The sequence below is a fragment of the Tupaia chinensis genome, unplaced genomic scaffold (genome assembly GCF_000334495.1).
Source record: "Tupaia chinensis unplaced genomic scaffold, TupChi_1.0 Scaffold000146_1, whole genome shotgun sequence".
NCBI classification, from domain to species: Eukaryota; Metazoa; Chordata; class Mammalia; order Scandentia; family Tupaiidae; genus Tupaia; species Tupaia belangeri.
The window spans coordinates 2,778,605-2,798,218 of NW_006159616.1; the positions used below are offsets into that span (position 1 = coordinate 2,778,605).

Below are 19,614 nucleotides of genomic sequence, written 5' to 3' on the forward strand. Positions count from 1 at the left end.
CGCCGCCTCCTGTCACCTCCTCCCCCCTTATTGGGCACAGTTTGCTGCTGCCTGGGACCAACCCTGCGGCGAAGGCTTTTCTCTGATTGTTGTGAGGATTACACCCTCCTCACCTCCTTTCAGCTCCCCCTGCAGCAGGGCTTGGTAGGCTTCCCTAATTATTATTAATACATAGTAAACTTGATTGGTAAATTTCCTGGTGGCAACTAATCAGCTCGTTCCGAGGTAAGTTGAATTTTCAATCTACGGTGAAAATCTACAGAAAGTGTTCCTTCTGGCTAATGTTTGTTAGCGAATGGGGGAGTTGTGATGTGGTTTGTGGCAGAATGCGATCTAAGGAGGAAATGTTACACCGGACGCTTCCCTGTCTTTGACCTTTTTAAAGGAAGAGGAAGTTAACTGACATTACCCATCACGCCCCAAAGTCTCACTTCTTGGAAGGCGTATGTTGTGTGGAATCTTTTTAGAAGGCTTTAATTTTACTCTTCCTAGGCCCGATGTCTAGAGGTACCAGGTCTCCTGGAGGAAAGTCTGGCATTGAATATGTCTAATGTCATGTTATTTGCTCGTTCGTAGATTTCTGGACAGCTTTGATTGAAAAGACTATGGTGACCAGGGGTTTTAGTCAGAATTATCGGGTGAAGGTAAAACGTTGAGTTCATGAATTCCGTGGCGATTTAGAAAGGTGTTACTTACCTGAGAATAACATTTCATCATGCACTCTCCTTCCCATATCGGTTGTATTTGTGTAAATCAATAAATAAGCATTGGATGTTAGACTCATTGTCTTTTTGTATTTGTGTCATCATGTGTTTAACTTTTCAAGATAATAAGGGTTTTGAACAAATAAACAGTTCTACAGATTATTTACAGACTGTAGCTTGATTTTCTGTATCAATTACTTTGAGAAGGGAAAGGCGTCTCCCTTCTAAAGTCATTTCAGGTCATTGTTTGGATTGTGTCAAGTGTCATTTTCTCTGTTCTTTAAATATTGTTAGTCCTCTCTGTCAATCCAGGCCAAGTGGCACAGTTAAAGATAAATTCCATTCCAGTGTGATGTGTTTACTGATTTCATAATGTTTTTATCCTGCATGATTCTGTTCATTTGAGAGTTGTTCACTGATGAGACTATTTAGTGGTAACAGTGTTAGTTGTTTATGGAAAATCGGGTTGGTTAGTTTTGATCAGTATCTGCTTGTTTTACTCTGGGGGAAAGGCTGGTGGATTTGCCTACTTGAAGGCAGAATTAGTGGTGCATCTCTTAAACTTACCTTTACTTTGTTAGTCCTTTTTCCCCCCTTGATTGCCCATACGTGGTTAGGACTAACTTTCTGCAGTATGCCACCAAGTACATTATTCATGAACATCTTTGAGCTGTTTTGGCAATTGAGCAGGAACGAAAGGGAGCCCACAGTATGCATTCTTGATGTGCAAACTAAGGACTGCAGTGCTGAATATGACAGTGCTTGGTGAATTTTGTGGCTTATTGGGACACAAAGAGCAGTAACTTAAGTGTTTCAAGTGTGCTATTTGCTCAGTGCTTTTCACAAAGGGATAACATAAAACTCTGAGTTGGTTGGGGCATAAAAGTTGGTAAGGCACAATTTAATTTTCTTTTGACTGAAAAATAGAATTGTTAAATTTAAGACATAATTTCTAATGGAGGTCACTTTTTTTTTCTGTAAGACTTGTGCGCTTGCTGGAGAGAGAGAGAGTGAGAGTGAGAATGAGAGAGAGAGAGAGAGAGAGAGAAAGTGAGAAAGCATCCCCCCCATGGGGGGTTGGTGGTCATACTATAGTCCCTTCTTTTCCATTCTTCTCTCTGGACTTTAGGTGCAAATGTCTATGTGCCCAGTGTGATTTTTCAGGCTGCTGGGTCCAGGACTCCAGCAGCACTTGGCCATGTGGGACCCAGCCTCCTTAACCTCCATGCTACCTGCTACCTCAATGCCCCTCTAATGATGATCTCTTTTGATAGGATACTTAGTTTTACAACATATGTTAAGTTTTTACTTTGTTTCATGCCATTGGTGTTAAAATTAACTTTCTTTTTGATGTATTGCACAACTTGTTATCTTTGCTATATATGCTTGGAGATTTATAATTGCTAAAATGTAAGAGCTTATGATATAGATAGTAGGTACAATATATAGAGTATAGCGACATCACAATGCAGCAGTGGTGACATTTTATCAACTGGTAATAGAGAAGTGGATACAAATAAGTTGAAATAGAGCACTTCTGCTTTTATGCCTTCCAGAGTATGGGACTTGGTGTTTTCCACAGTGATCATCATTGAAAACTTACAGCATTGAAGTATGAGGCAGGAGTGTGGAACTGGAGTTCTGTTTCCATGGTTGAATACAGCTCATGTTCCTTAAAATATATGAGTACAGTTGTGTTTGCGCTGAATTAATAAATTCAGATAGTATTTTAAGTTTGTAAAACTAAGAGGTTTGCATGGCAAAGTATCCTTTGTACTTAGTGATTGGGTGACAAATCAGAAATGAGAAATGTTAGCAATAATGGATTTAAATGTTAACTGGAACTTGCTTAAGTAGGTGTCAGTGTTACATGGCAGGGCACATAAGGCCATTTCAAGTAGAGGCCTTTGACTGCAAAGAGGCAGAGGATGAAGCCTGGCAGAAGGTGTGCTGGTATGGTAGGTGCTGGAAAAAGAAAAACCTTGACATGAAAAGTGCTAAAGGCAAGGGAAAAAATATGTTAATAGAGTTTTTTCAACATAATTTAGCATGAAGCGTATAGTTTATGAGTTTGGCACTTCAGATACTTGCCTTGAAATATGCTCACTCCAAATTCTTGGTATGAGGTTCCAAAAGACTGTTGAAATCTTAACAGTGACACTTAACCATTTTTGGGTAGTAAACAACTTTGACATTTTGATGCAAACTGTACATACCCCACAGAAAACTGTCCGTATACAGAAAGTCTTGCTTACATTTTTGGGGGGTCCTTGGGCCTCCTTTAAAAGTGTAGTCCTTTAGATGGAAATTGCTTACCCTTCATATAATTCAAGATAAATGAGTTCAAAGTCAGGTGCCCAAATAGTTATGACTTAAACAGAATAATTTTACAGTCTGTTATGAATACACAGTGTTCTATTTATATGAAAAGACTTCAGGGTGTAATTTCTCTCAGGGATGCTGACACTTCTGGGGAGTCTAGTTACTGTTTTGGGACAGCCAGTTTGGTTCAGAAAATCAGACAGGTTCTTTGCAGGAAATTAAAAAACTTTGTAAAATAATTTTTAAATTTTTAAAATTTGATCAAGACCTGCGTCTTCAGCTATTTTATCACAGATTAAAAATCAATATTCCTGTTGCTTTTTTGATACTACTATTGTTTTTTTTTTTGCTAGAGGTCACATGCACTTGCCAGAGAGACAGAGCTCAGCCTCCATGATGGGAATAATCATGCTACAATCCCTTCTCTCTCTCTTCTGGCCACACAGTGGCCCAGCATGTTTCTAAAGCTGACTGATTTGGGACTCCTGTTACATAGTTGGCCATGTGGGATCTAACTGCCTTAACTCACCAGGCCAAGGGACTGGCCCTGTCTTTTGTTTTATGTGTTGATTGTCAGTTTTTTTTTTTTTTTTAGGTAGAAATTTTTTGCTATAGGGAGCATGCACTTGTGGTAGAGACAGAGAGACAGAAAGCGAGAAATCACTCCTGGGGGGAATGGCCACACCACAATTCTTTCTCCTCCATTCTCTTCTTGGGATCTTGGGCACATACCCCCAGCGTGAGTTTTAAGCTGTGGGACCTGGGACTCAAACCGTGGTCAACTATGTGGGAGTCCAGTGACATAACCATTACCCGATTGCCTGTTTTGTTTTATAGGCTAAAGCCAATGACATTTGTGGTCTTTCTTGCCCCGCCCCCTTTTTTATTGCCAGAGGGCACTTGTACTTACTAAGAGAGTGATAGAAAATGAAAGCATCTCCATGGGCAATAGTCAGACCTCAATCCCTTTTCTTTCATTTCTCCCTCATTAGATTCTGGGTACACACATTCAGGGCATGTTTTTCAAGTGGCCAAGTCAGGGACTTGAACTGTACATTTGGCCATGTGGGATCTAGCCACAGTAACCACCAGGTCATGGACTGGCCCATTTCTCTCTTCTAAAGCTGAATCTGAAAAATACTAATAGTCTACATGTATGAAGTGCCTACCATCCTGGTATCCATATATGCATGATTTTTAAAAATTCTCACAAGAGCTTTAATAAAGTTGATAACTGTTCCTGTTTTACAGATGAAAAAATTGAAGTGTTAAGAAGTTAAGTGAGGGCATGGTGGTTAAAGGCACTGGATTCCTCCCATATGGCCAATTGCAGTTCGAATCCTGGACCTGGCGGCTTGGTTTCTCACTTTCCCTCTCTTTCTCTGTCTTTTTCTGATCAAATTAAAAAATAAAAATATTGGGACCAGCAGTTAGCATAATGGCTGTGTCGCTGGACTCCCACGTAGTTGACCCACAGTTCAAGTCCTGGACCTGGTGGCTTGAACTCACGCTGGGCATGTGTGTGTGCGTGCTCAAGATCCCGAGAGGAGAATGGAGGAGGAGGGATTGCGGCATGGCCATCCCCCCTGGGGGGTGATTTCTCGCTTTCTGTCTCTCTGTCTCTGTCTCTCTCTCTGTCTGGCGAGCGCATGCGCCCTATAGCAAAAAAACCTCTCAAAAAAAAATATTAAATAAAGTTGAATAGAATAATTCTTTTAAAACAGTTAAGTGATGTTTCAAGGTAATCTATCTAGTAAATGGTGGTCTACGATTCAGGCTAGTATGACCAACTCCAAATTCTGTGAATGCCTCCTTTACTGTATCAGGAGTCATCCATCTTTTATGCGTAAGTGGGAAGAATCCTATATTTGAGAACCAGAGGAAGAGTTGTATACAGAAAAACTTTGTAATCTAGAACATGGTGATACTATGTGATTAGTTCACAGCCACATACTGCTAGAAAGTAGGTTATCTTTACCTCCTTAAGCAGTGGGTCTGCATATTTCTGCTTGATCAGAGGTTAACAAGTCCTTCAGAAAAATACTATTATAACTAGCAACTAGGTTTTAGTTTTGTTTTGTTTTTAGATTTTTGCTATAGGGCATATGCCCTCACCCAAGAGAGCCAGAGAGAGGGAAAGTGAGAAATCAACCCCCTGAGGGGATAGGCATGCTGCAGTCCCTTCTCCATTCTTGGGATTTTAGGCATTCCCCACACCCATATGCACCCCCACGCACCTGGTGTGATTTTTAAGCCATAGGGTCTAGAACTTGAACCACAGTTGGCCATGTGAGAGTCCAGCATCTTAACCACTATGACACCTGCTAGCTTGTAAGAATGTTTTGTTTGTTTGTTTTAGTTTGCAGTGGGCGTATGTGTGCTCATGAGAGAAACAGTGGGGGAGGAAAGTGACAAAAAAAAAAACCCACCCCTGGGCTATGACTATGCCATAAATTCCTTCTCCTCCACTTTCCTTTTGGGATTTTGGGTACACATATGCACATGCCTGGAGTGTTTCTTTTTTTTATTATTATTATTTTTTAGAGAGGTTTTTGCTACAGGGCACGTGCGCTCGCCAGAAAGACAGAAAGAGACAGAAAGCGAGAAATCAGCCACGCCGCAATCCCTTCTCCTCCATTCTCTTCTTGGGATCTTGGACATGCACGCACACGTGCCCGGCGTGAGTTTAAGCCACCGTGTCCAGGACTCGAACCGTGGTCGGTTACATGGAAGTTGAGGGACATAGCCATTATGCTAACTGCTGGTCCCCACATGCCTGGAGTGTTTCTCAAGCCACCAGTCTGGGATTCTCCATTCTCCTCTCGGGATCTTGGGCACTCACGCACACGCGCCCGGCGTGAGTTTTAAGCCACCGGGTCCGGGACATGAACTGCGGTCGACTACGTGGGAGTCCAACGACATAGCCATTACGCTAACTGCTGGTTCCCTTGTTATGGTTTTTAACATAATTGTTCTAGGCATCAGTGTTTTCTTCTTTAAAATACAGAAGGTAGACTAATTTATTAAGTGACCTTCTTGGTTTAGGATTTTGAAGGTTATGCTTTAAGATTTTTTTTGGTCTTACATATAGAGGCTAAAGAATTGTAGAAACTAATGATTTCTTAGTCTGATGGTCAGTGACACATTGTTATGGTAGCTTATTGATATCAGAAGCATGCTAACATGGGTCAGAGACCACTTGTGGTCTTCATGTAAGAAGCTTCAGTTTTATTTATTTATTTTTTTGGTAGTTGTTTATTTAAATTTTATTCATTCATTTATTTTAATTTGACCAGAGAGAGAGAGAGAGAGACAGACAGACAGACAGACAGACAGAAAGTAGGTGAGAAAGCCATCAGCTCTGGGACTCAAACCGTAGTCAGCTGTGTGGGAGTGTCTAGCACCTTAACTACCATGCTAGCTGCTGGCCTCCAGGTTTTTGCTTTATTAATATTAGGTTTAGCGGGACCAGAAGTTAGTGTAATGGCTATGTCACCGGACTCCCATGTAGTTGACTGCGGTTTGAGTCCCAGACCTGGTGGCTTAAACTCATGCTGGGTGCTTGTGCGTGCGTGCCCAAGATCCCAAGAGGAGAATGGAGGAGAAGGGATTGCGGCGTGGCCATCCCTCCTGGGGGGGCGATTCCTTGCTTTCTGTCTCTGTCTCTCTCTGTCTTTCTGGTGAGCGCATGCGTCCGATAGCAAAAATCTCTCCAAAAAAAGAAAAAATATATATTAGGTTTAGCCAAAGAGACTGGAACACTTGTGTGACTTTAGCAGTGAAGACTGTATAATCAGTTATGGAATGGTTTGAGACCATAAAATAAGGTTGCCATGGTCAGTTGCTGGCTTGCAGTGGGTGATGGTACAGTTAGTTCATTATGAGGTGTGAGGGGAAGTGAGTTCTGGAATAAACTCTTGTGGTGAGACATAACCTACTTTTACTTCAGGAATAATACCTTTAGCTAATAGTAAACAATTTCCTGACTATTAGCTAGGCATATTACTTCAAGTAATGTATAAACTGAGATTTATGTGGATGAAATATTGCAGGATCTCAAGCTGCTTCTGAATTCTCAAGTGGCTTCTAGATCTTTGGTTTACTGCCAACCTGGAGTTTTTCACTCTTGTGTAGCCTCAGCAGAAATTTGATAGTTTAAACTATTTTAGGTGCGTTTGAGATTTGTCAGTTTTTGTGACATTTAGTAACTAACTAGTAGTTTTGTACTTTTTCACCCCAGGGTGAACAGACATTGATTTTCGCCCATAGAATACAAGTACCCTGCGGACCAACAGTTAGCGTAATGGCTATGTCGCTGGACTCCCACATAGTCGACCACGGTTCGCATCCCGGACCCAGTGGCTTAAAACTCATGCCATCCCCCCTGGGGGGTGATTTCTCCCTTCTTTCTGTCTCTCTCTGTCTGTCTGGCGAGCGCATGTGCCCTATAGCGAAAACCTTTCAAAAAAAAAAAGAATACAAGTACCCTGAAGGCAGAGATTTTTGTCTGTTTTGTTCACTGTGTAATTACCGGTACCTACTACAGTATCTGGCCAGTAGTAAACAGTTTGTAAATGTTAATTGAATGCAATGTTAATCAGAATCTGGAATCATTTTTAAGATCTTTTTAAAAAAATTTGCCAGAGGGAACCAGCAGTTAGCGTAATGGCTGTGTCACTGGATTCCCACGTGGTCTACCGCGGTTCGCGTCCCGGACCCGGTGGCTTAAAACTCACGCCAGGCGCGTGTGCGTGCGTGCCCAAGATCCCGAGAGGAGAATGGAGGAGTAGGGATTGGGGCGTGCACACCACCGCTGGGGGGTGATTTCTCGCTTTCTGTCTCTCTGTCTGTCTCTGTCTGTCTGGTGAGCGCACGCGCCCTATAGCGAAAACCTCTCAAAAAAAAAAAAAATTTGCCAGAAGCGGGACCAGCAAGTGGTGGCATAGTGGTTAAGAGGCTGGACTTCCACATTTCCTACTATGGTTTGAGTCCTGGACCTGGCAGCTTGCTTTCTCACTTACTTTCTCTCTCTCTTTTTCTCTTTGGTGAGCACATGTGCCTTGTAGTAAATTAATACGATGATTAGGGCCAGCAGGTGGCGTGGTTGTTAAGGCACTGTACTCCCACGTGGCCGACCACAGTTCAAGTCCCAGAGCTGGCATCTTGTTTTTCACTTTTCCTCTCTGGTTGAATTGAAATGATGATGATGATGAGTAAAATGAAGTCATTCTTTAGAAAAAGATGATAAAATAAAATTAAATAATTCTTTTAAAAAATTGCTAGGGTGTTCCTGCACTCAGAAGGAAGAGAAGGAAAGTGAGAAAGCACCCTTCCTGCTATGGGGCATGATCATTCTGCAGCCCTTTATCCTTCGTCTCTCTCTCCTGTTGGGATTTTTGGGAACACATGCACACATGCCTGATGTGCATTGCAAATTGCTGGATCTGGGACTCAAATTGTTTGGTAAGCCATGTAAGATCTAGCTGCTTCAATTGCCACACCACCAGCTGGCCCTTAAGGTTAGTTTTATGGCTAATATAAATGACTTCATAACTCACTTCTAGCATTCAAGTCTGCTCTAAAATTGTTTTGCAATGATATGAAATTGATTTTAAAATAGTCCTATAATTTCCTTTGAGATGGAATGGCACTGACCTAGTTTATAAAAATGTCTAAAGTAGCTGAGTTGTATTTGAAGTGTAGATACTGAGGACTAAGGTTGGTATAAAGGCCAAAAGGAGAAACAGTGTTTAGGGTTAAATATTACTATTTAAAAGAAAATTTATACTTTCACGGTAATTAAAAAAAGTTTATTGATTTAATTCCATTTGTTATTGTTATTTTTAAAAATTTGACCAGAGAGAGACAGAGGGACGGAGAGAGAGAAAGAGAAAGCGAGAAAGCAAACTGCCAAGTCTGGTACTCAAACCATGGTTGGCCATGTGGGAATCCAATGTTTCCAACCACCATGCCACCTGCCAGCCCCTAATTTTTTTTTTAAGAGATTTTTTGCTATAGGACGTGTGTGTTCTGGAGAGACAGAGACAGACAGAAAGCCAGAAATCACCCACGGAGGTATGGTTAAGGAGCTGTACTCCCACATGACTGATTGTGGTTCAATTCCTGGACCTAGTGGCTTGCTTTCTTACTTTTCCCCTCTCTCTGGTCAAATTAAAATAATAATTATAATAAATTAAATACTTTTTTTTTTTGGAGAGGTTTTTGCTATAGGGCTCACCAGAAAGACAGAAACAGAGAGAAATCACCCTCCAGGGGGGATGGCCACGCTGCAATCCCTTCGCCCCCATTCTCCTCTTGGGACATTGGGCACTCATGCACGCACACATGCCCGGCGTGAGTTTAAGCCACCGGGTCCGGGACTTGAACTGCAGTCAGCTACATGGGAGTTGAGCGACAAAGCTATTATGCTAACTCTGCTGGTCTCATATAATAAATTAAATACTTATTAAAAAAAGTCATCTATAATGGGCCAGTGTGTGGCTTAGTGGTTATATCAGTGGACTCTCACATGACCAACTGTCTTTTGCGTCCTGGACCTGGTGGCTTGAGAATCACTCCAGGCATGGGTGTGTGCTCAAGATCCCAGGAGGAGAATGGAAAAGAAGGGATTGTGATGTGGCCATCTACTCTGACGAGGGTGATTTCTCACTTCCTCTCTCACTGTTTCTGTCTCAGGTGAGTGCATGCGACTTGTGGCAAAAAAAATCTTAAAAAAAAATCACCTCTAATCATATGCAACCATCGTTAGTATTTTAGTGTGTTGGGACCAGTAGATGGCATAATGGTTGTCTTGCCGTACTCCCACATGGCAGACCACTATTGAGTCCTGGACCTTGACGCTTGAAACATAATTGGATGCATGTGTGTGTGTGCCCACAATCCCAAGAGGAGACTAGAGGACAAGGAGTTGTGGTGTGGCCATCCCCCCGAGGGGGTGGTTTCTCACACTCTCTCTGTCTCCAGCAAGTACACACACCCAATAGCAAAAATCTCTCTAAAAAAAAAAAAACCCAAAAGCTGGGATCAGCAGTTAGCGTAATGGCTATGTCGCTGGACTCCCACGTAGTCAACCGTGGTTTGCGTCCTGGACCCGGTGGCTTAAAACTCACGCCGGGTGCGTGTGCGTGTGTGCCCAAGATCTCAAGAGGAGAATGGAGGAGAAGGGATTGCGGTGTGGCCATCCCCTTGGGGAGTAATTTCTCGCTTTCTGTCTCTCTCTGTCTGTCTGGCGAGCGCGCGCGCCCTATAGCAAAAACCTCTTAAAAAAAAAAACAACAAAAAGCAGCGAAATAGTGTGTTTCTTTTCTATTTTGTTACAGATTAAAAAAAAAAATTGTTTTTGATTAAGTTTTGCCAGGTAGTGCATGCACTCACCAGAGAAAGAGAGGGGGGGATAGAAAAAGGGAAAGTGAGGGGCGGTGTACCGGTTAAGGTGATGGACTCTCCCACATGGCCATCCATGGTTGAGTCCAGGACCTGACAGCTTACTTTTTTGTTTTTCCTTTCTCTCTTTCTCTCTCTTAGGTGAGCACTTATGCCCAATAGCAAATAAATAAATAAATTTAAAAAAAGAAAAAGAGAGGAAATGAGAACGCTTACCCCAAGGGACATGTCCCCACTGCATTCCCTTCTCCATTTCTCCCTCCCATAAGAATTTTGTGCACACCCAGTGTATTTCTCAAGCCAATTAGGAACTGGAACCACGTAGTTGGCCATGTGAGATTGGGCTGCCTTGACCACCATACCATAGGTTGCCCATTGATTTTAATTTTAATGGACATTTTTGTCCTTTATCACATAACTCAAGGGTGCATTACATATATAGTTTTGTATCTTGCTTGTTTTTTACTTAACTATCTGTCAGCAAAAAAGTACTTTTTGAACAGTTTTGTTCTGTATCAATTTAGAATATAAATGAAGTTTTTGGGTTTTTTTAGAAAGTTTTTTTTAAAAGAATTATTTTATTTAGCTTTATTTGTTTATTTATTTATTTTAATTTGACCAGAGAGGAACAGAGTGAAAGACGAGAGAGAGAGAAAGAGAGAGAGAGAGAGAAAGAAAGCAAGCCTCCAGGTCTGGGACTCGCTCCATAGTGAGCATGTGGGAGTCCAGCGCCCTTAACCACAATATCACCTGCTGACCCCGAAAGATTTTCTTGTGGATTTTCTCTCACCGTTGACTTACAGCTTACAAATTATGGCTGCACATTAGGAATAGAGCTTAAACCTTCATCAATGAGTGAAACATTAAAATAAAAATTTACTAGAGATGCTCTCAAAGAGAGAGGAGAGAGAAGAGGGAAGAGATGCTCCATTGGAGGAATGGCTACATTAGTCTCTTCTCCTCTCGGGACTTTGGGAATGCCTGCACATACTTTGGCATGTTTTCCAAGCTGCCAGATCCTGGACTTGAACTGCACAGTCAGCCATGCGGATCTAGCCGCCTCAGTACAGTGCCACTGACTGGGTCCAAGGTCAGACATTTGAGTGCATATCGTATTTTGCATTATTTACAACTTTATAATGCAGTTTAACATGGCAGGTTTTTTCCTTCTGTGATTATTTATGTTTTTATAATATTCCTTTTCAGTTTATCTTCATCCACATGTTCAAGTACACTAAATAAAAGCTGTTGGCCAGAGTGATATTTGTTAGTTATGTATTGTATGCACACATAGTCTCTACTTGATTTCTTCAGGCTGTTTTTAGGAAGCGTTAGGAAAGATTGAAGAAGGAAGAAAAGACTAAGGGATTTATGTAAGGTCAGGGAAACAGGACTGAAGAGTGGAAACAGCAGAATTTTGAAATGACAAGGAGAAAATTATGTAGAAATAGAAAACTAGTACAGCTAGTTTTTTTTTTTTTCTTCTTCCTAATTTTGTTATAGGGTGTTTGTGCTAAAACCCAAAAGCTGGGATCAGCAGTTAGCGTAATGGCTATGTCGCTGGACTCCCACGTAGTCAACCGTGGTTTGCGTCCTGGACCCGGTGGCTTAAAACTCACGCCGGGTGCGTGTGCGTGTGTGCCCAAGATCTCAAGAGGAGAATGGAGGAGAAGGGATTGCGGTGTGGCCATCCCCTTGGGGAGTAATTTCTCGCTTTCTGTCTCTCTCTGTCTGTCTGGCGAGCGCACGCGCCCTATAGCAAAAACCTCTTAAAAAAAAAAACAACAAAAAGCAGCGAAATAGTGTGTTTCTTTTCTATTTTGTTACAGATTAAAAAAAAAAATTGTTTTTGATTAAGTTTTGCCAGGTAGTGCATGCACTCACCAGAGAAAGAGAGGGGGGGATAGAAAAAGGGAAAGTGAGGGGCGGTGTACCGGTTAAGGTGATGGACTCTCCCACATGGCCATCCATGGTTGAGTCCAGGACCTGACAGCTTACTTTTTTGTTTTTCCTTTCTCTCTTTCTCTCTCTTAGGTGAGCACTTATGCCCAATAGCAAATAAATAAATAAATTTAAAAAAAGAAAAAGAGAGGAAATGAGAACGCTTACCCCAAGGGACATGTCCCCACTGCATTCCCTTCTCCATTTCTCCCTCCCATAAGAATTTTGTGCACACCCAGTGTATTTCTCAAGCCAATTAGGAACTGGAACCACGTAGTTGGCCATGTGAGATTGGGCTGCCTTGACCACCATACCATAGGTTGCCCATTGATTTTAATTTTAATGGACATTTTTGTCCTTTATCACATAACTCAAGGGTGCATTACATATATAGTTTTGTATCTTGCTTGTTTTTTACTTAACTATCTGTCAGCAAAAAAGTACTTTTTGAACAGTTTTGTTCTGTATCAATTTAGAATATAAATGAAGTTTTTGGGTTTTTTTAGAAAGTTTTTTTTAAAAGAATTATTTTATTTAGCTTTATTTGTTTATTTATTTATTTTAATTTGACCAGAGAGGAACAGAGTGAAAGACGAGAGAGAGAGAAAGAGAGAGAGAGAGAGAAAGAAAGCAAGCCTCCAGGTCTGGGACTCGCTCCATAGTGAGCATGTGGGAGTCCAGCGCCCTTAACCACAATATCACCTGCTGACCCCGAAAGATTTTCTTGTGGATTTTCTCTCACCGTTGACTTACAGCTTACAAATTATGGCTGCACATTAGGAATAGAGCTTAAACCTTCATCAATGAGTGAAACATTAAAATAAAAATTTACTAGAGATGCTCTCAAAGAGAGAGGAGAGAGAAGAGGGAAGAGATGCTCCATTGGAGGAATGGCTACATTAGTCTCTTCTCCTCTCGGGACTTTGGGAATGCCTGCACATACTTTGGCATGTTTTCCAAGCTGCCAGATCCTGGACTTGAACTGCACAGTCAGCCATGCGGATCTAGCCGCCTCAGTACAGTGCCACTGACTGGGTCCAAGGTCAGACATTTGAGTGCATATCGTATTTTGCATTATTTACAACTTTATAATGCAGTTTAACATGGCAGGTTTTTTCCTTCTGTGATTATTTATGTTTTTATAATATTCCTTTTCAGTTTATCTTCATCCACATGTTCAAGTACACTAAATAAAAGCTGTTGGCCAGAGTGATATTTGTTAGTTATGTATTGTATGCACACATAGTCTCTACTTGATTTCTTCAGGCTGTTTTTAGGAAGCGTTAGGAAAGATTGAAGAAGGAAGAAAAGACTAAGGGATTTATGTAAGGTCAGGGAAACAGGACTGAAGAGTGGAAACAGCAGAATTTTGAAATGACAAGGAGAAAATTATGTAGAAATAGAAAACTAGTACAGCTAGTTTTTTTTTTTTTCTTCTTCCTAATTTTGTTATAGGGTGTTTGTGCTTGCTAGAGAGAGAGAAATCACCCTAATGGGATGGCCAAGTCACAGTCCCTTCTCTGTTCTCCTTTTGGGATTGTGGGCATGCACATGCACCTGGTATATTTTACAAGCTGGTATGTCCAGGACTCAAACTGTGTAAATGGCCATGTCGGATCCAGCTTAACCACCTTAACCACCATACCCCTGGCTGGCCCAGCGTACAGCCAGTGTTGAACCAGATTTGGGGTAGGGGGGATCGTCTCCCAAAAAGGTATGTGGGCATGCTACAGTTTCTTCTTTTCCATGTCTCTGTCCTGTGAGGATTTGGGGTACCATGCATGGCTGGCATGTTTTTCAGGTGCCAGGGCCATGGTTGAACCATGGTTAGCCGTGTGGTATCTGTTGTCCTTAACCACTAGGCTGTGGGGCTGGCCTAGAATACAATATTTTTAAATCAATGGAATAGACTGAACTCTGAAGATAGGATAGAGGAAGGAAGGGTAATGAGATGACTCTTCGCACTTTTCTCTAGGCCCTATAGGATAACACCTAAGAAACAGAACTTGAATGGAAATAATGAATTTGAAAAAATGAAAAACCCTGGGGCTAGCACGTGGCATGGTGGTTAGGGGCGCTGGACTCCCACATGGCTGACCGTGGTTCAAGTCCTGGACCTGGCGGCTTGCTTTCTCATTCTCCCCGTCTCACTCTGTCCCTCTCTGCTCACATTATGAATAAATAATGTTAAATAAAATAATTCTTTAAAAAAAAAAAAGAAAAACCCTGTTGTCAGGGTTTGGATGGGCTGAGGCAAGTGGATTGTGGCGAGTGGGTCACCGGCATGGACAAAGGTGTGGACTTGAAACAAGCACTGTGCTTGCTGAATTCCAAGGGTACTGATCTCTGGCGTGGAGGATTCCGTGGTAGAATACTCAAGATAATGGATCTAGATTCTGAAGAGCACTAAATGAATATATGAGGAGATTACACTTGACCTGTGTTGTTTTTTTAAACAGCTTTCTTGAAATATAATTCATATACCATAAAAACTTCTCATTTATAATATACAGTTCAGTGGCTTTGAGTATATTCAGATCCATTTCAGAATTATGCAGTTCTAACCACAATTTTAGAACATTTTTACCCTCCAAAATAAACCCGTTTGACTTATTTCCCTCAAATTCTCCATGTTTTAGGCAAGCATTAATTTACTTTCTGTCTCTGTATATTTGCATATTATAGAAATTTTCATGTGTTCTTTTGTGACTGGTTTCACTTAGCATAACGTTTTCAATATTTGTCCATATTATAGCATGTATCAGTACTTTAAAAATTATTAAATAATATTTCATGTACTGCATCTTCTTTATTCATCTCAGTTGATGGATATTTGTGTTTTTTCAACTTCTTGGCTATTAGATAAAGGAATAGCTAAAATGTTGGATAATCTTTTTGGCTATTAATATTACAGTGAGCCTTCATAAATGGTTTTGTGTGGATGTATGTTTCAATTTCTCTTAGGTAGATACTAGCAGTACAGTTTCTGGGTATATGAGGTAACTCCATATCTAAATTATTATTTTTTAAAAAATTGATTATTTAGTTTTGAAGAGAGGTTTTTGCTATACTGGAAAGACAGAGATACAGAGACAGAAAGTAAATTACTCTCCGGGGGGATGTCCATGCCACAATCCCCTCTCCTCTAAGTATCTTGGGCACGCATGCACACGCCTGGCATGAGCTTAATATGCCAGGTCCAGGACTCGCACTGCGGTCAATTATGTGAGAGTCCAGTGATGTAACCATTAAGTTATCTGCTGTTCCCTCCATGTTTAACTTCTTAAGAAAATGCCAAACTGGTTTTGAGAGTGACTGCACTATATTACATTCTTACCAGCAATGGATGAGGCTTCTAATTCTTCTATATTCTCACTAATGCTTGTTACTTTTTTTTTTCCCTCTTAATTGCTAGGAAGGCATATGCCCTTGGCAGAGAGAGATGGAGGGAATAGAAAGCACCTCCCTTGGGGAATGGTCATTCTGCTGTCCCTTCTTCAGTTTTCCCTTCTCTTGGGATTCTGGTCATGCGTGCACACACACGTTGGTGTGTTTCTCAAGGTCTGGAATGTGAACGTAGAGATGAGGATAGAAAGAAAGCACCCCTCCCCACCATCCCTCATGGGCAGTGGTTACGCAGTCCTTTCTCCTACATTCTCCTCTGAGGATTTGGAACGCACACACATACATGTGCCTGTTATACTCTTTTTTTTTTTTTGGAGAGGTTTTTGCTATAGGGCCCGTGCACTTGCCCGGAAGACAAGAGAGAGACAGAAGGCGAGAAATCACCCCCCCGGGGGGGGTCATGCTGCATTCCCTTCTCCATTCTCCTCTCGGGATCTTGGGCATGTATGCACATGCGCCTGGCATGAGTTTAAGCCACCAGGTCCAGCACATGAACTGTGGTCGACTACATGGGAGTCCAGCGACACAGTCATTATGCCAACTGCTGGTCCCCCAAAATTTAATTTTGAAGAAGCCTAATTTGTCTATGTTTCTTGTGTTAGTTTTTATAGTTGTGTGTAAGAAGTCTTTGCTTAACCGAAGTTAGCTAAGTTTACTCCTATGTTCTAAGGATTCTGGCTCTTATATTTAGGTCTTTAATCCATTTTGAGTTAAATTTTATGTATCGTATGAAGTAGGTGTTCAGCTTCTTTTTTTTTTTTTTTTTGCATGTAAATATCCATTTGTATCAGTGCCTTTTGTTGAAAAGACTTTTTACCTCTCAAATTGTCTTGGTACCTTGTCAGAAATAAATTGCATTTCTTTTCCATTTTTTATTTATTAGGAAATATATATGACAAAAACAGTATTTTTGGAAATATATTTGGTTCAGGTATGCAAGTCGAAATGAGTGAAAAAGATTAAAGTAGAGGCTAGACCACGGCCTGGTGGTTAAGTCACCTAGCTCCCACATGCCCTACTGAGCAGTTTGAATCTGTGACCCATCTACTTGAAAAAATTATCAGTGCCGAGTCCCAAATGAAGGGAGAAATGAAAGAGAAGGGATTGCGGCATGGCCTTGCTCCATGGAGTGTGCTCCCCTTCCCCCTTGTCTCTGGTGAGCACATGTGCCCTCTAGCAAAAATAAACAAAACAAGATGAGAGTAGAAATGGCAAGATAGAACTACACCAAGGTTTTGTAATCCTTTAAGCACTTGGGATTTGGTGGGGTGTGCTATTATAAAATACGACCAATTGAGTAAATGGAATCTTACCGTTTTTATTTATTTATTTATTTATTTATTTAGGAGAGGTTTTTGCCATAGGGCGCGTGCGCTCTCAAAAAAAAAAAAAATCAAAATTGTAAGTGAAGGTAGAAATTCTTAATTATTATATTTTTCGCATAGGATGTTTTAGCCTAAAGCATTGGAATATATGTGTGTATATATACACACACACACACACATATGTTTTTAAACATTTATTCATTTATTTATTCATTTATCTATTTGTTATGATTTTTTTTTTTTGGAGAGATTTTTGCTATAGGGCGTGTGCACTCGCCAGACAGACAGAGAGAGACAGAGAGGCAGAAAGCGAGAAATCACCCCCCAGGGGGGATGGTCACGCTGCAATCCCTTCTCCTCCATTCTCCTCTCGGGATCTTGGGCACGCACGCACACGCGCCCAGCGTGAGTTTTAAGCCACCGGGTCCGGGACGTGAACCGCGGTCGACTACGTGGGAGTCCAGCGACATAGCCATTACACTAACTGCTGGTTCCCTGTTGTGATTTTTTTAAGCCACAAGATCCAGGACTCGAACTGCAGTCAGTCATGTTGGAATCCATCACCTTTATCACCCTGCCACCTGCTGGCCCACATTTATATAATTTTCAAGTTAAATTAGCTTTTTGATTTACAAGGTTATACCCTCAAGTTATTCTTTTTTTTAAAAATAATAATTATTTTATTTTATTTATTCATTCATTTATTTTTTAGTTTTACCAGAGAGAGACAGAGGGTGAGAGTGAGAGAGAGGAAGTGAGAAAGCAAGCCACCAGGTCCAAGACTTGAACCGTGGTCAGCCATGTGGGAGTGTCCAGCACCTTAACCACCGTGTATATTATTATGAGAAATCCAAATCAGGAAATAATGCTTATATCTGTCTAACAAGATTCTGTTTGCTATTCAGGAAAAGGCTTCTTTAAAGAGAGGCATTTTGTAATTTCAGATCTATTAAAAAGTTTTGGGTGAAAATTTTCCACCAAAAAAGCACTTCTGACTTAAAATTGAAATATTATTGTGAGAATGGGGCCACATTCCCATTTGTAAGATTTTATCAGATTATAGTTTATAAATTGTTATGCATATCTCTAGCACTTACTAAATATGCAAAGGAAGCGTGTCTCAGTTATGTAGAATTTTTATGTACCTGATAAGTATCTGATTAATGTTGTTGAGTCTTTGAGACTATTATAGTTAGCTGATACTCTCCATATTATGTTGCTGTTCTTCTTTAGAAGTACTAGAATTTGAAACCAATTCCACTTCCTGATGCAACTGCTGTATCAAAAGCCGTCCACAGAGTACTTGACCTTACCATATTCCCTTTTAATGTTGAATGTAGTACATTTTAGAAAAGGCAGAGAAAGCTGAATGCTACTCTGGAAAGTCAGTGATTTCATTTTTTTTTTTTTTTAAGAGATTTTTTTTTTTTTTTTAAAAGATTTTTTTTTTTTTTTTAAAAGATTTTTTTTTTTTTTTTAAAAGATTTTTTTTTTTTTTTTAAAAGATTTTTTTTTTTTTTTTAAAAGATTTTTTTTTTTTTTTTAAGAGATTTTTTTTTTTTGGAGAGGTTTTTCACTACAGGGCGTGTGCGCTCGCCAGACAGACAGAGAGAGACATAGAGACAGAAAGCGAGAAATCACCCCCCAGGGGGGATGGTCACGCTGCAATCCCTTCTCCTCCACTCTCCTCTCAGGATCTTGGGCACACACGTACACGCACCCGGTGGGAGTTTAAGCCACCGGGTCCGGAACGCGAACCGTGGTCGACTATATGGGAGTCCAGCGACATAGCCATTAGGCTAACTGCTGGTCCCAGTGATTTCATTCTTGATCTCCTTTTTTTTTTTTTTTTTTGGAGAGGTTTTTGCTATAGGATGCATGTGCTTACCAGAAAGATAGAGACAGAAAGCAAGAAATCACCCTCTAGGGGGCATGGCCATGCAGCAATCCCTTCTCTTCCATTCTCCTCTCAGGATCTTGGGCACACACGTACACGCACCCGGTGTGAGTTTAAGCCACCGGGTCCGGAACGCGAACCGTGGTCGACTATATGGGAGTCCAGCGACATAGCCATTATGCCAACTGCTAGTCCCCTTGTCCTTCTTTTAAGAAAAATAAAGAATCTGGATCTGACTTGGTGGTGTGGCAGTAATATGCTGCTTAAGTGAAGCTAGATCCTCATGGAAGACTGCACTCAGTCCATGGTCCTGGCTGGCTGGGAGGACTGGGTGGGAGGGTGTTTGTGGCAGGAGACTCTTGAAGGTACTGTCTTTCTCTCCCATAAAATAAATAATAATAAAAAAATATGTTTAGGGACCAGCAAATGGTGTAATGGTTACGTTGTTGGACTCCCACGTAGTTGACTCTAGTTTGAGTCCTAGACCCAGTGGCTTAAACTCATGGCATGTGCTATGTGCCTGCGTGCTCAAGATCCCGAGAGGAGAATGGAGGAGAAGGGATTGCAGCGTGGCCATCCTCCCTGGGAGGTGATTTCTCGCTTTCTGTCTCTCTGT

General features: G+C 41.1%; 1 protein-coding gene across 5 annotated transcripts in view; it reads left to right on the top strand.

Annotated features, from left to right (window-relative positions):
• The first annotated feature begins 206 nt into the window (after positions 1 to 206).
• EIF4G3 (eukaryotic translation initiation factor 4 gamma 3) overlaps positions 207 to 19,614 on the top strand; it is a 418,798-nt gene continuing 399,390 nt past the window's right edge. For 3 of the 5 annotated variants that reach the window (XM_027770593.1, XM_027770592.1, XM_027770595.1), the window contains exon 1: positions 207 to 225. The gene's annotated coding sequence lies outside the window, so the exon portion shown is untranslated. The remainder of the gene's footprint in view (positions 226 to 19,614) is intronic. The other 2 variants (XM_027770594.1, XM_027770596.1) reach the window with 1 other exon arrangement.